Source organism: Anser brachyrhynchus (genome assembly GCF_964034855.1).
Source record: "Anser brachyrhynchus genome assembly, chromosome: 5".
Lineage (NCBI taxonomy): Eukaryota > Metazoa > Chordata > Aves > Anseriformes > Anatidae > Anser > Anser brachyrhynchus.
In genome coordinates this window covers 47633409-47648722 of record NC_137699.1, presented here as the reverse complement: position 1 = coordinate 47648722, position 15314 = coordinate 47633409, and positions in this window count along the sequence as shown.

Below are 15314 nucleotides of genomic sequence, written 5' to 3'. Positions count from 1 at the left end.
TACATGGGTTTGTGGGACAGGGAGTACCCAGCCTGTTCTAGAGCACAAGCTGGGCATGCAAAGCCTGAAGAAGAAATAAAAAAGCATCTAAACTGGGCCTGTTTTGCAAGGAATCACTAAAGATCGACTAGAACATAAAGAGGTCGTGTTTTGTGCTGTCACATTACAGACCTGGGGGTGACTTTTGATGTCACAGCAGGGAAAACGAGAGGTCCTGGAACTGTTGCTACATCTGTTGAAGAGTGCCAGAGGTTGGAGCCAGGCTCAGCAATGCTCCTCCGCAGCGTGAGTACAGCAGCAGCCTTTTGAGGGATTAAGCACAAGCAAATGATGTCTGCGTGCTTTCTTACAAGTGAAGTAAACGCTACCTGAGTAACAACAAGATTTACAGTGAGCAGTAGCTGCAGAAATGTGCCTGTTGTGCTGTCTTATTTAAACTGAAGTGTTTAATCCTCCAACTCCAGGGGTCTCAAAGACACCAGCCTACTCAACTCTTCAGCCTAGAGCAGGTCCACCTTGAGGGGGATGCATGCTGTGCTGGGAAGCCAATTACACTGTTTTATTTCCAATTCTCATTCTGATGTAGCTAGCTTAGATAAAAGCAACGTGCATTTTTGGATTAAAACAATAACAAAAACCATTCTCTTGGCTGCAATTGTCACCCTTTTCCCTTGAATCCCTTCTGCACAGCTGCCTGCTGAAAAAGACTCGTAGCAAACAGCACTGTCTTGTTTGAGGGAGGGGTTACAACTGGATTTTTCATGGGGAAGAAAAGAGGAAGAATCCCCCTGAAGTCTAGACTCGTCTCAAAACGAACTGGCAAATAAACTTCTTACTTTCTGGCCCTGCAAATACACATTCCATGAATACACATAGCTTGAAGTTGTTTTACCTTTCACACCTTTATGAGAGATGTAAATGAATAGTTTACATACACTGAGTGCTAATAACTTAGCCATACACACTTGCAAGTTCTGCATGAAGCAGTCTGATCTCACCAGTTCTTATTTGGCAGTTCCCAAACAAGCCAATTTACTGCAACAGTGAAATAGGTTCAGACTGTACTTGGCAATTTCTCTTGCCTATCATTGGTTTCCTATTCCTGCTCATCTGCTCCTCATTAATACAATTAGCAAGGGGTACTCCTGTAGAAAACTTAATCTAAGTTCTCTACAGTGCAATTGCTGAGGTAAAGTTTTGGTGTGTGAAGGGGAGCTATGAAGGCCAAGAGAATTGAGGTATTTTCTATAAATATGACAATGGCCATTGTATTCACAATACTGAGGCTGTTTAATTTTGAGCAATGACTGTATCAGCCACTGCATGGATCTAGATAGACTTATTTGTTATTAATGTGTACAGTAAATTCCCAGCAAGCATTCAGATTACGGGAAAATCAGTATGTTGGGGTTTCCCTCAGGTGCTGAAAGAAGTTTTAAAGAAACAGTGTTGTATGTGCAAAAATGCTAGATAAGAAGCTTGATAAGAAGGGTGCTGTGGCTTGATAAGAAGGATGTATGTGCTGGTATTTCTTAGTTACTTCATCAGTTTACTGGTCAGTTTGTACTAAGAAATTAAAGAAGCTCTGCAGATACTTACCGAAACAGAAAAGGAGCTTTGACAGCCCTGAGAGCTTTGGAAAATAAAACAAGCATGTAGAGAGAAGCTGTATGCTCTTTGGAGAAGGTTTTCATGTCTATTAATGAGATCATTAATAGCTTGTGTCACAATCAATATGTATCTTGAGTGTATCCATGAAGGTCAGAAAATGTTGGTTGAAATGTCACCCTTTTAAGCAATAAACTCAGGTCGGTCAGTGTCCTTGGCTAGGCAAAGACTGAACACGCTATTGGTGTTGAAATAGGTGGATGTTGGGACATTGCAATGCTAACCATTAAATAAGAAACACTGCAATGGAGACATGTGGGGTTTCTTCTTCTACTGTGTTAGCAGACTTTCTTCATTGGCATCTCCGTTCCATTTAGAGGCCATAAATAGTCGCTTTGTTTCTGAGTATTTTAAAGACCAAAGTCTTACGAGTTCATTTTCATTATAACAATAATTCCATTATTTCCTGACAGTTACTAGGAATAATTTTACAGAGAGACAAACTCTGCTAAAGAATAAGGATGCTTTGTTTTTCTTCATTTTAGGAAAGGATAATGGGAATGGATTAGATTAAGGAGTACCATGCTTGGACCAGACTTTAAATATGGTTTTCAATGAAGCATTAGTTACAAAAATTGTGTAAGGCTAGCAAAATACTGTGGGAAGCCTCAGTCACTGGGCTAACAACAGGCTGGAAAAGAGATGAAATCTTGGTAAAACTAGAGCTCAGAATTACTGATCTTTCAGTTCAAAGGTAAAGCCTAGAAGTCAAAGAAGTAATTTGGGGGCCAAGCCAAAATAAAATGTTTTCTTCTCAGTGAAACTAAAAAACAAAAACTAAACAAAACAAACAAACAAAAAAGCTACAACCAAATTTAAATGAAATATCTTTTTGACCTAGAGCAAAATGTCACATTTCGATTTAAAATGAACTTGAAAGTGAAAACTCTACCTCTGGGGTAGAGTTCATTTCTTACTTCTAACAAAATATTTTGGCTTACGAAGTGAAACAGCACACTTCCTTCTCTTTACTTCCAGGTGAAATAAGCCAATGTATTATTCAACTGAATTTGTTTTGTCAACCGAAATGAGAGTCAAAGTTCAGCCAGTAGGAGGCACGTATGGTTCAAGGAGGAGACAGATACTCCTTTCCTTTTGTACACCCAAATCCCAGCAGTACTGAAGCCTGCTTTGCATTTGACAAAATCACTGAAAAGGTCAAGGTAGTGTTGGGAAACTTAGTCATTTCACAACAGAAGTTTGATGTAGCGATCCAATTTTTATCTGAGCAGCCAACACTAAATTGAGAACATGTTAAAACTTAATAATTTAAATTACTTTTGTAGCATAGAAAATTCTAGTTGATTATTAACTTCATTTCTGGGCAGAGGATGTTTTCTTCCTTGAGTACTTTTTTTCAGTCTCATATTTAATGTACTAGATTGCATTTCAATAGTCACAGAATTTCTATGAAGCACTATGAAGACTGGAAAATGGGAAGTATAAGGTAAAATGTAGCAGTATGCGACATGATAATTAAGATTTATCTAATTTTAAAATATTTATTTCTTTCAGTGGAGAACTTCATTGCCAGCTCTCACATGCCAGAAAGTAAAAATTGAATCCTTGTCACAATTACCTAGGAAATATCATTGCTCCTACTTTGTAGCATGGGGAAACGAACTATCTGACGTTAGAGAGAAATCTGTTTCAGAATCAGGGTTTCAACCCTGACTGCTTACTATGTGTTCTAATAGCAGGCTGGTCTTCCCCTTTTGATTAAACCATGACTTTCTTACTGACGCAATATTTCCCACAAGTGAACTGCTAGATTAAACTCTGATAGCATGCCATGTACTGTTCTTGTTTTTTAAATTTTTGTAGCATTTATAGTCAGGCAGTCACAACACTAGGAAATGCCAGAATTAAGATTGTCCATACACCTTAATTGTTTTTGTCTGCTTTATGAGACGGTCTTTAATTCATGTCACCACTTATTTGTCATGGGGTTTCTGTCTTATTTAATCTGTTCTGTACTGTGCTCAGTTGTGTATTTTTACCTTTTCCTTCTTGTTCCTTCTTGTATAAACCCTGGCCTTATTTATTACGAACTGTCCCAGCCATGCTGCGTAGATTGCTGTTTTCTCATGGGCTTCTTGATATCACTAATCACAAGAATATCTGGAATGATTTACAAGTATGACCTGCTCTTTCTTGGTGCTACAAAGAGGTAAGGCAGGGGTGGTACTCCACTCTAACAGAGGGGAGGATGCAGCAGAAAGAGCATCTCTCTGTTAATGCTATGGGTTCAGTCTGAGAAGTCAGGAACTTAGAGTTTTTACTCCAAGTGCAATTCAAACTTTGAGATCATAGCTTATATTAATTATAAGGATCCAGCTGATCAGCTCTAGAGGTAAATGCTCAGAAAATGAGGGTGAAACAGATTCTCATTGCCTTTGATAATCCTGGTTTTGTGACTTGTTCAGCATTTCCTAGTGGACATAAAGAATCCAGTTTTCTGTCATGGCATTTAATTCCCTAAGCTAAGACACCTCTTGTACCTTCTGCAACTTTTGAAGACAACAGTCCTCCTTATCGCATGGCCGTGGCTCATTCCTCAGACCATACTGTAGCCGAAATAATATTCATCTCTCTTCAAAATTTATTTGGTAAAGATTGAGCCATGTTCCTTTCTTTTCCATTTTCTCCCTACATTTTTCACATAGTAGCATAACAAGATTCCCTCTGGAAGTGGGTGATCCAGGTTCAGTCATTCTCTCTGCTTGCAGGTGGTTATCTTGCATGTCTCGGGAGGGCGGCTGGGGCAATAGGCTTTCCGGCAGTCTGGCAACTGAGGGGCTCACATGCTTTGTTTTCTTAGAAATGGTACTTCCCTATACAAAAATAACTCAAAGCGTGTTTGAGCTAGAGAAGGGCATGTGGGGAAGCATGTTCTTGTATTCACTGGAACTGTTTATGCTGTTAAGATGGGGGCTGCTTCCCTTCACTGTCAGAAGAGGGAATTCACCTGAAGTCCTGCACCTCCTTGGAGTAGCTCCCTCTCCTCCTTAAGGAGAGGAAGAATAATTCCAATACAATCTTTTCCAGCTTCTAAGAGTAAGTTTTCTTCCGTTCCTTGAATCTGGGCACCTTTCATCACTAAGGAAGGAAGGAGAGAGGTCTCCATATCTCATCCTGAAAGGGCACAAGTGTTTTCATGAAATTTTGAGCAAAATGCTTGAGGGATAAGACTTGAGACTTACCCTTTCCTTTGTTCTATAACAGAAGTTAATTTTAGGGTTAGGCATCAAAAATGTAAGATATTATAGCACCACCCTTTTATGTGCCAAAGCAAGTTACTTGCATTTGTCCCGAAGTTCTTTTTCCCAAGTTCCCAGAACTTCAGGCAAAAAATGCCTGCGCATGCTGGAGCAGCGGGACAAGGAGAACATTAGTGCCTGAAGACAGTGATCCAGCTGCAAGAAGGAAAGGCAGCATTGCCAGTTAATACAAAGCGCTGTGCTCTAGCACTTCAAAAAATGTAGCGCAATGCAAATACTTCCCTTGAATGACAGTGAACTTTCAGTGATGTGTTGTGAATATCCAGCCTTTCTGTTCCCTGGCTGTATTGCATATTTGGGGTTGGGAAAAGTGAAACATACATAGATAAGACCATGGATGTATCAGAATATGCTGCCTACATGCAGTTCAATTTGAATTTATATACAGTATTTTAGATTTCATATGCAGTACCTAGTGTGTGTATTAATAGAATGCTACACAGACCCATCATGTTTGCTAGTTAATCAAAAGCTTGGTGAAAGAAAATAAAGGGCAACTTTCCACTTGAAGTATTCAGGAAGTCATGAAGTTTCACATTTTTAGAAGGACATTGAAGTGAGCATCTACATTAATATACAATGATCAGCTTAAGGAATTGCAGTTTGTGCTCCTTTCTTTTCAACCAGAACTTTATTTTTGACCTTGCAATTAAAAAGCGTCATGTTTTTTTTTTTCTTTTTCTTTCTTTATTTTTTTTCCCCAGTATTCCACAGGTGCTCAAAGATTTTTGAATTGCTCTTTGATCAAGGGTGGAAATCATGTCTCAGTTTTGGGACTGCTTGTTGAACTCCCTTTGACATGGTCAATGCACTGAGCTCTCACATTTCTTTAAGTTCTGCCTTCACCTCTGTTACAACTTCCATCTTTTCATATCTATCCCTTTGTGTCCCACAAGGGCTGTTAGAACTGATGAAGTAACAGAAGCAACTGAGTAGGTGAACTGAGCAGATGGCCAGAGAGGTTCTGAAATAGGAACCTTCTCTGGAGAGTTCTACTACATGAGTGTCCAGTTTCTTTGATTTCTGTTTATTTATTTATTTATGTATTTTTTGCCAGCACTTTGTCTCCCTGCCAGGGGCAATACATTTTGCAGTACTTTTTAAATTTGTTTTTTATTATTTTTTTTATATGTATATTTTTGCACATATCATATGTTACCAACACAGAGTGAAAATTCTCTTCACCTTGTGCCATCTGGTGAACGTGACACCTAGAAGCTGAGTGATTAATTGGTTTTGGTGCAAAACAGAGGGGCTTTTCTCCTTGATTCTTACGGACAGTTGCCCTGGCAACTGGATAAGAACATGAGCTCCTGGCAGGAGAGAGGATTACAGCATGGGATGAGAAGTGCCCTCCCCAATCAGTCTGGCCAGTAACTGGTGGAGCTGGGGAGGGGGCACTTTGGTGCACTCCATCATCTCTTCTGCTGCTACTCTCCTGCACTGAGCAAATGCTTACGGAACAATCCTGCAGGAAGGGGGGATTCTCATGTTTGTCTCCCATGCTGTCCTTTTATACATATTTTAGAGCTGTCTGGGCAGTACAGCTCCCTCTAAGCTTGATATTCACAGCTGTTTTTCTCTCTCCTGAAGCCCCCTCCTATCAGCTAAACCTAGCCATATCCATCCATCCTAGAGAAGTCCTTTATGAACACACACCCTTATGCCATTAACTTTACTTTGAGCAGCAGTCTCCTTTTCTTATTCTAGCTTTATTGTAGTTACTTGATAAGCTCAGATAGACTTAATGTGCTGTTTTGTTTTACAAAGGAAGAAAAAAATGCACTGAGGTCCTGTAGAAGGCATCTTTCTCCTCCAAATAAATTCCAATCACAGATCTATGATCTCAGTGAGAGCTAGATTTGGTTTGCACTTCTGTAATCTGCAGTAAAAACTTAAAGTAATGCAGCATCTCGTGCTTTATGGGTGTTGATTAGCTTATTTTTGTTGTTGTTGTGTGCTTTTCTTGTATTTTTTTCTTAATCACCAAAAAGATGGTCAATTCATCCTCTGACAATGTCAAAGCTACTGTGTTTACGTGGCTCTTGCATACTGTGATTCTAAGGTCCTTGATCTTGAGCACCACTTGGAGTCCTTCGACATTCTTACTTCAGTAGCTGAAGTGAAGGTCTGTTTTTTAAAGCTCTTTCAGCTTTCAAGGAGGCTGTGACCTCTTCCAGACAGAACTCCTGTGATGGCTGAGCCACTCCATTCACTTCAGTGAGGTTCTAGGAAAATACAGAGGAAAAAAAAAAAGTTAATTCCCTCTTACTTGGCTACATTGATTGTACTAGGTTAACAAGAATAAGTAGCAGAATACATTTACTTTCAATATTGCTTTTTTTTTTTTTTTTTCCATGACTTTGTAACACATCACAAAGTGGTCAACTTCAATTACCAGTCTTACGTAGCAACTTGTCAGAGTAGTACCCCACTGTCAGCCTAAAGTTTATCAGCTGCCTTTGAGAACAAGTCATGTATGCATCAATTCAGTCCTTTCTAGGTGCAAAAATCTTGTTCTTTACGATGAAGAGGATAGAGTATGTCACACATCACATGTAAAATTGCAAGGAGAAAAATGTAAGGCTCGTCATGTAACTTTTCAAGGTCTCTTACAGGTATTGTAACTTAAGGACTTGGAATGGAAAGAGAATCTCATTGTCGCACAGCTCCAACAGATTGTTTTGAAAACCTTTATTTCTGTATCCAGTAGACTATTAATCATGGAACAGAAGGCTCTACAGAAGAGTTCTGATTTATGTTCCAGTTCAAAAATTATATACAGTAAATGTTTGGCTCAATTTCAAACTGAGGAAATGGTTTTGGCATAGTATTACCAACGGGCATAGCAATCATTTATGAACAATGCAAAGGAAGCACAGGAGTAAATCTCTTTGGAATTTTACTTGTGTAAGTTTCTTAAGCTTAATTTAGGGATTTGTGGATGTGTATGAGCAAAGAGGAACTGAGAAATGGGAATTCACTCTTCAATTCCATCTGAAAATATTCTGATTTAGTAGGTCCGTAAGTTGTAAAGACATGGAAGCAGCATGTTCAAAGACCTCTTTATGTGCTGCATTTTTATGCTCAGCTGAAAACTGAGCATGGCAGAGTCAGTGTGACACTTGACAGGAATTGGACTGGTTTGGAGCGGGGACCTGTATCTCCTTCCTGCCTAATAGAGCCTTTCTTCTTAGGTCAAAGAATTATGCTCTCACTTGCTGACTCAGAAAATATTTAATTTATACCATACAAAAGCAGCAGTTGAAAGAGCCCCATTCTAGAAAACTGAGTCTGGAGACAAGGATGTTTCTTTTCTGGGAAATAGATAAAATTTCTTCCAGGTATATCCCACAACTGAGATTAGCTCTGTAATCAGTGATATCCTCAATATATATATCCAACATTCTGTTTTGGGGGGGGGGGGGGGGATAATAATGGCAGAGGCATCTGATTCTAGATGAATCTTCACCTCTACGTATCTTACTAGTGCAGTGAGGTCTCCCTTGGAAACCCAAAGCAGGATATCTAAGCATCTGAAGAGACAGGATTTTTCAGACACTTTCTCGTGCCTGGTGTGACTAACAGCTCACCAAACCTGCAGGGATTTGGCAGCGAAGCTGGGACCTCTAGTATCTGTGCATTATCTCTGCTGCTTTTGACAGGACTCCAGTTGCAGTGTCTTTTGACTCAACACATTTTACTGCCAATGAACTGAAACATGCAGAGATAAAGATGGGCATCAAGGCTAAAGGAGGACCACAGCAGATGTCAGTCAGATTAATTAAAATTGGGAAGAGGGAATGTTATTGCATAGCATAGGCTAGAACATGTCCTGCAGTCATTGGACTGGAAATTAAATAAGGATTTTTAACTGTTCCTCAAAATATTCCAATGGGGTTAACAGATAAAGACTGGGGAAGAAGCAAGGAATCTGATAGGCATTGCTACCTTTAGAGTGAAATATTTGAAAGGAATTTTCTTTTTCAGGAAGTGAGGTCCTGGAGTAGTGCGTAAAAATTATCTCCTGTACTCTGTCATTATAAATCCAAAATGACACCGCTGGATTTACATACCAGTAAAAGTACAAGGTGTTGTTTCTTAGATAACAATTGGGGCTTCATTTCGATATGGCAATGTCTCTCTGAGGACCCTTTCCAATGGCAATAGATAAATAAAATAGGGCTATTCATGTTCAGTATCAACAATAAATGTTATTCTGCCATGCTGCTGCAATGAGATTCTGTCTATATATGCATCAAAGGAGAGCAAAGGATGTTTAACTTGCTTCAGTGAGCTGTGAGCAGAAAGAATAGGTGATATCTGAGGGTCTGGAGACCACTGCATCATATAATATCTCATTCAGAAAATCTCCTGAATTATTGATTACATTTTTTTTTTCCCATTTTATGTGTTGCTTACCACGTTCATGTTAGCCAGCCATAGTCTTCTGAAGTTATCTGCATCAATTTACAGATGGCTGCTAACTGTCACACTAGTTCAAAGTGTGATGTCTATTCATTGCCCTTTCTTCTGAGATCATCAGCAGGCACTGTAGGGTGATTAATGTGGATTCCTGCCAGCTACAGAGCGGTTGACAACAATAACTCATTTCTATCGTTTCCAAAGCAGGTATAAAGGCAGCAAAGACCTTTGGTTAATGAGAGGAGCCAAACTCCAATATGTAGTTAAATGTATTCACATCTGTCTCTTTCAGCTACACCCATGAGGCTTCCTGTCTCGCTCTCTTCTTGGGACTTCATACATTTTTACTGAGGTTTAACTTCAAAAAGGGCTTGTGCTGTTTCCTCCTGAGGGATGTACTGTCACCGTGCCTGTCTGGTACTGACTGTCTGTCATGGGGCCCAAAGTATCCAGAAAATGAAGTCTGAAGGTAGTAAGAAGCCAGAAGGCAGGGGATGGGATGAGCTCACCCATGTGAACACAGACTTTGCCATTCCACCTGGGACCACCTGTCCTTTGTGGTAATGCTATTGTACATGCTGGATGCTGTGTGGTAAAGTAATTTTAGGCAAACAGTGAAATGACATGGCTGCCCTGCCTTCCATTGCCTAGTGCTGTATGTGGCTGGCTGGTACTCCCTCTGCTCCACGGCAGTGATTAGCTGTGGCTCTGAAGTGTGAGATTCCTCAGTGCTGAAGGAATAAATGCTGGCTTCTTTCTAAGCTCGGGGGACCCACAGGAAGAGGATAGAGATGAAATCAGCCCTGCAGAAGTGTCACTGCCTCCTTGAGGTCTCAGTGATCAGCTAATGGTTGAGTGATTCCTGATGAGCCTGCAGATAATTCAAAGATCCATTGGAAACCACATGGTTTGAGCTTTTGCTTATTCTAATACATTTCAGTCTTCACTGTACAGTAAATACACAACTAGCAGATGGCAGGGAAGGAGAATCTGCTCACCAAGTTGAGATGATCATTTCTGCATGAACATGCCCTTGCATGTGCTGGGGTGGCTCTGGGCTTTATTGCCAGCCCTTGGCGAGGGCGGTCCTGGGTGGCTGCTACGCCTCCTGCCATGCCATGCCTGCTCCATGTTCCTCCTCTGCCTCTTCCTGCTGGGGCAGCTCCTTTCCACTGCAGGCCCTCTCCTGCCCTTTCCAAGCCATGTCCTCATGACTCCCACGATGAGGAGGAAGAGGATATTGGATGCTCTTCTGATCAGTAAAAAGCACCTCTCTTTTCAGTGCAGGGAAAGCTGCAGCCATTGTCTAATGAGAAACGCAGCAACAAAGCCATTGTTCCTTGGGTCTTACCTTTTACAGTACTTATCTCCTTTTAACATAGCTCTTCCACTCCCATGTTATCAGAGGAAAATCTCTACTCAACGCATTTCAGTTTATGTGGATTTTTATACATAAGCTTTTGATGTTACTTAATGTTATTCATGATATACTCCTCCTAAAAGAAGCCACTGGGAACTTATTGCCTCCCTTTCCTTTATTGTTTGTTTTCTGGGATGAGACTGAGATGAAATTCATTCTTGATCATCTGAAGCCCAGCTAGAGCTCAGCATCACTTATTTAGGGATTTCTAAATGATTTAGCCCACCAGCTGATGGACGAAAGCCTTTTGCCTCAGGCTTCCAAACCATCTCCACAACCTATGTTCTGCTCTTGACTCCTAATTACACAGCTAATTGCAGTGCCTGGTGCTGCATGAAGTGTGGCCAGGGAGAGCTGCCACCTGCTCCTAGGGAAGGTCACTGATCACCAGACTCACGGAGGTTGAGGGCTGTTTGTGTGCAGATAGAGACCCTGCTGGGGTTAGAAGCAGAGGGAGTACTGCCCTGCTGCACCTGTGGGCATCCTGGTGAATAAAAAGCATTGTGCTGCTGACAGTCATCATCCTTTTAATTCACAAGCCCATGGGAGCTGACAGGCAAATCGTAAGTGTCACAAGGCACTACTGACAAGGTTTTTTATTCTGCGAGTGGAGAGGAGTGAAACACTGTCTTGGCATTCAGCAGAATCCTTCAGAGCAGACTGACTTGCCAGTGACGAGTGTCTATCAAGTATTTGCCCACAAAGGGACTGGTGCAGCCTAAGCTGCTCTGTTAAAAAGAAAACTAATACCAAGGGAGCAGGGTTTGCACTTCAAATCAGGTTGCACACCTTTTCCTGCTAAAAGGCAGGAAGAATGAATTCATAAAAGCCGTCTTCCTGAAAATCTGTCCCACAACATTCAGCAGAGTAGGTCCAACTACTACGCAGTGTCTCAAACCCACTGCAGCTGCACATGGCATCTATGCCAGCTGTGGATGTGCTATTCTATTTGCACTCCCTGAAGTCACTGTACTGGGTCAGCTTGGCTGGTTGATCTGATACAGCCTAGCCCAGGTCCATCTCATTCAGTTTGGAGAGGATGGGGCAGGTGGCCATCGAGTGTCTCTGTATCCTCTGGGTTAGGAAGAGCTGTGTGCCAGGGAAGTGGATGAGCCAGGGGAAGGGACTGGGCATGTGAGATGGGACTAGCTGTGGGTGGCAAGAGGCTCAAGTGCCCTGGATTAAACAACTGCTTCCAGCACAACTGTTTACAGTGGCAACGTCGCTTAGCATCAAAACCAGTACATCTCAACAAGAGAACAGAGGTTGTTCGCATTTCAATCAAAAACCAATTAAACTCTTTATTGTATTGCACCCAGTGCTCTGCTAGTCTGGCACCTAAATTCTGTACCAGTAATCTTCAGGAAGAGGTTGAAAATCCTGGTGTGTTTGAGCTACCAGGACTCCATGTACAAAGAAGCAAAGCTTTGCCTTTACCCTACTGCTCAGGGCACGTGGAGCTTACCCAAGTCGTTCTTTCCCCAGCTAGCACTTCAGACTTCATTCACTCAGTGCTAGTACTAGGACAATGTCTCCACTTGAGAAAATCAGCATCAATCATTGTGGTAGCCCCTGGGAAAACCATGTGGTTGAAGTTGATGGAGGACTGGAGAACATCTGGATAGTAAATTACAAGGTTCTCCAGGGAGCTGAGCAGTTTCTCCACCTGAACAGCCTGCCATAATGGGCTCTTGTTTTGCTAGTATTCACTCCCTGGTGCTTTACAGGCTGTTTCCTGAGTGAGACTAAAGATGGAGCTATAGCATTCACCCCCAAAGTGGGTGAATGTAGGTGAATATGGGAGGGAAGCCCGCTGTTCTCTCCTCTGCACTAGTGCCCCTGCCTGCCACTCAGCATGGAGTTTGCTAGCAAAGATAAAAAGAGGGAGGAGGGAGTGCTGTGCAAGCTGAAGCCATCTTCCCCATGGGCAGAAGGTTGCTCACCTACTCAGCACCTTACCTCAGCATCATGATCAATCCAAATCCTTGAAATAAGCTTGGTAAGACCCAAGTAGTTAGCAATGGTGTGCAGGCTCCAGAAGTTGACTTCAAGGAAATAAATACTGCAGAACACTACTAGAAGTTAGTTGTCTATATGAGGAACCTGGAGAATTTTAGAAACATGCTTTAGCTCTCCATACCAAGTATGAATACTGTTGTGCTTGGGCCAGATGGATTTGTGTCTTACTAAACTCCCTGTTAATTGTGATCACGTTTTACATGTGTACCATGAGATACAGAGGTAGGAGTGGAACACGTACCAAACTCTCCTCCTCCTTCTCCTGATTGCTACTTCTCCTTCACCTCTGTGTTCAGACCACCAGACAGCACAGTTCCAAGTCTTCCCTTTCCAACTAAGACCTCCTCACTGATTATTGTTATTAGCAAAGCACCTTGACTATGCTTTTTTCCTCCTTGCTGCAAAGGTCACCAGTGTTAATAATTGAAGCAATCATTTATATTACTACTTATCATCCAGATGGCTCAAGGCAACAGTGTAAAACATAATAGTAAACATTTTAAAATAAATGAGCTCCCTGATAGATTTAACAAAGAAAGATTTTGACTCTGATGCCAAAAATAGCAAGAGCTGGAACTTTGGAAAGTAACCCAGGGATGGTGAACCTTCTAGTGCTAAATATAAATATACGGCAGCGGAAGAAGCAGTTTCAGGGTAGATAGACATCCCTGTGGCGGCTTCATAACAGATAGTACAGTCAAAATAGGACCTGACCTAGAAAATGAGGGTGAGGGGGCTGCTACAGAGTAAGAGGACTATATACACCAACTGGTTGGTGCTAAGAAGGAGAACATCTTTGGCCCTGGAAATCTTCACTCTGCTTGGCTTGCAAAGCTGTCCACACAGTACACACAGCTGCGTTGTTCCCTGCTTTTGTTACCTGTGCTTCAAGATGAGAGCTGCAGAATGCACAAGCCAGCTGCCACATACTTGCAGATGTCTGTATAGACGTGCTCAGGCAGGGCTAAATTTCCATGGGTCTTGCACAAGCTTGTTATGAAGCCATGCTCCCTTATTCACTTTTATAATGACCTACCCAATCTATTTTAATACATACATACGTACATATATATATATTTATTTTCCTTCAATCAAAATTCTGTCATGGTTAGATACAGCTTGTTCCTTGGGAACTGAAACAAATGATGAGAGTAGTTAAATACGCTGTTCTGTGGAAATTGTCTTGCCTGTGAGAAGCTCTCTCTATTTGTGAACTCATTTGAAGACAGATAATATAAAAACAATAAAATGCACTTGCAATTTCAACTTCTATTACAGGAATATCATGAATATCTAAAACTGATGGTTATTTTGATACGAATCCAGTCTGGAAAGCCTGTGGTGGCAGAATGGCAATTCTCAGAGCTGCTCATTAAGCATGTCACTGGGTAAATCTGGGTGCAAATCCTTGCCTTGCTACAACTTTCTTTGCTTTGCCTTTTTATGCTTCTGATTTCCATCAGGGTGGAGTGAGATGGTATACGAGCATAAAAATAGCCAAAAGGTAAGGAAAGTAAGGAGGAAGATTCATTTTGAGTTTGAGACGTCTATGATTAGAAGCCTTCATTTAGGTGAGCGCTTAGGCACCAGCTCACATCCATGCTATGGATGATTCCTGAGGTGAGAAGTCAGTAGGTACCTACTTATATCTCCGTGACCTGAATTGCCTCATTGCTTGTGCTGACTAGGTGTCCACTGGCCATAACAGGATCTTATTATGCTTAGTACTTCAGGAGTCACGGAAGGCTAGGTGTCCTTATCAGGACTCACTGCCTGAAACACAACATCCAGGGAGGTTGTCTCGTTAGGCGGCCCCTCACTGGCTGTGGCAAAGCTTTGCCCCAGGCAGCTCCTCCACACGCTCTTCAAAGCTGGGATGTGCCGCCAAGCCCTTGGTCACCAAGGGATGGCCGTGGTAGGCCTGAGCACACCTTTCTGTCACCACTAGGCTGCTCACATGTGCAAATGGAGACTTGCTGCACTTGCGTAGGGCTGAGAAGGGTAAGGCCTAGCTACGCTTCCTCCACAGCCCACCCACCTCCCATCTCGGCTGTAAGCACACCGCAATGGCACTTCCTCTGAGGCACACAGGAGAAGACCTTTGTTCACTCACACAGCATTTAGCTCTGCCAGCACTGGCTGCCCTCCTTTCATCCTCTGCAAAATTGCATGGGGCTGACTGCTGGTGCAGGGGAAGGAAAGAGCTCAAGAGCAGGGTTAACTCATTGCTTTATTTATTTATTTGTTTTATTTTATTTTATTTTACTTTTTTTGTGGCTGAGTGGTGTGGAGTGTAAAGGGCACACATTAACTATAAGTCTGTGAAATGTCTGTGGTGGGAAGGTTACCTTGTATGTGGGTTAGCGTGCCACAGGACGTAAATGGGGAGGGATAAAGTTGGTAAGGGTGTGAGACACTTGTAACCAGATAAAGTATATCTGAGAAGAAGTTACAGTACAACAGGCTTGAAGAGAAGGTGTAGGTGGCTTTGATTGAGTGTG